We start from the raw sequence: 1,813 nt of genomic DNA, 5'->3' as shown, positions 1-1,813 counted from the left end.
ACATATCAATCAAAAAAAAAAAAAAAAGTTCACCGAGAAGCCGAGAAGATCACAAAATTCAAACTTCTATTACAAATCATTTGAAAACTAGGGCCAACTAAAATAAAAAATGGTCAGAGAGTCTAGTGCTGAGAGCATGGATTTGGGAGTAAAAAATATCAGTTCATATCTTAGCCATCCTATCTACTAACTGTATGGCCTTGGTTAGTTACTTACCTTCTCTGAGCCTCAGTTATCATGAAGATGAAATTAGCTAATACACATCAGGAATTGTGTGTATCCTCATGAAATGGTTACTTTAGAATATTAATTAGATGTTTTAAAATAGAAAGGATTTGCTCCATTGTTTATGTAAATAGTATTCTTTCCCTCTTACCTAACTGTTATAAAACAGTTAATTCTCTGTATTACTAGGTCTAGCTACATAATTTGCAGGGCCCAGAAGCCTTGGTTGTGCAGTGGTGAAAGCACTCATTTATGAAACGAAAGGACAGTGGTTGGAACCACCAGCCATTAAACGGAAGAAAGATGTGGCATGTGGCTTCCATAGAGAAGACTCTATAGGGCAGTTTTACTCTGATCTGTAAGGTCTCTATGAGTTTGAATCAACTTAATGACAGGAATTCTTTTTTGTTTTAGTGCAAAATAAAAATTTTTAATTACTAAGACTTTAAAGATGGCAACACCAGAAAATTAAACTAAGCACAATGCACTTCTGAACAAGGGCCTGGTGTGACTGCACAGGTTGCAGGTCCATGAAGTCAGTCCTGTGTGTAACATGGGAACAGGTCAATTTCCATGGCAGTTTTGTAATTTCATAAATGGAAACTGTGAAAAATGGGAATTCTGGAACTGTTAATCGTGCTTATGAGGAACCTGTATATAGGCAAAGAGTCAATCATTTGAACAGAGCAAGGGGACACTGAATGGTTTAAAATCAGGAAAGTTGTGTGTCAGGGTTGTATCCTTTCACCACGCTTATTCAATTTGTATGCTGAGCAAATAACCCGGGAAGCTGGATTATATGAAGAAGAACATGTCATCAGGATTGGAGGAAGACTCATTAACAACCTGCAATATACAGATGACACAACCTTGCTTACTGAAAGCAAAGAGGACTTGAAATACTATTGAAGAACAAAGACTGCAGCGTTCAAAGTGGATTTCACCTCAATGTAAAGAAACCAAAACTCCTCACAACTGGACCAGTAAATAACATCATGATAAATGCAGAAAGATTAACGATGTCAAAGACTTCAATTTACTGGATCCTCAATCAATGCTTATGGAAACAAGAGTCAAAAATTAAGTGATATATTGCATTAGTCAAATCTGCTGAAAAAAAACTAAAGTGTTCAAGATCAAAGATGTCAGTTTGAGGACTAATGTGTGCCAGACCTAAGGCATAGTATTTTCAGTTGCCTCGTATGCATGTGAAAGTTGGACAATGAACAAAGAAGACCTTAGAAGAGTCAGAGCATTTGAATTATGGTTGTTGGCAAAGAATATTGAAAGTACCCTGGACTGCCAGAAGAACAAATAAATCTGTCTTGGAAGAAGTATAGCCAGAATGCTCCTTAGAAGTGAGAATGGCAAAACTTCATCTTTCATACTTCGGACGTATCGAGAGGGATCCGGTCCCTGAAAAAGGACATCATGCCTGAAAAAATGGAGAACCAGCGATAAAGAGGAAGGTCCCCAGTGAGATGGACTGACACAGAGGCAGCAACTTTGGGCTCAAGCATAACAATTGTGACAATATCAGATTAGTTAGTTAACATTTTGGTTTAAAGACGATGAGATTCAGATGACA

Source organism: Chrysochloris asiatica, unplaced genomic scaffold (genome assembly GCF_000296735.1).
Source record: "Chrysochloris asiatica unplaced genomic scaffold, ChrAsi1.0 scaffold00009, whole genome shotgun sequence".
In the NCBI taxonomy this organism is placed as follows: domain Eukaryota; kingdom Metazoa; phylum Chordata; class Mammalia; order Afrosoricida; family Chrysochloridae; genus Chrysochloris; species Chrysochloris asiatica.
The sequence above is the reverse complement of the archived record's forward strand: the minus strand, read 5'-3'. Positions refer to the sequence as shown.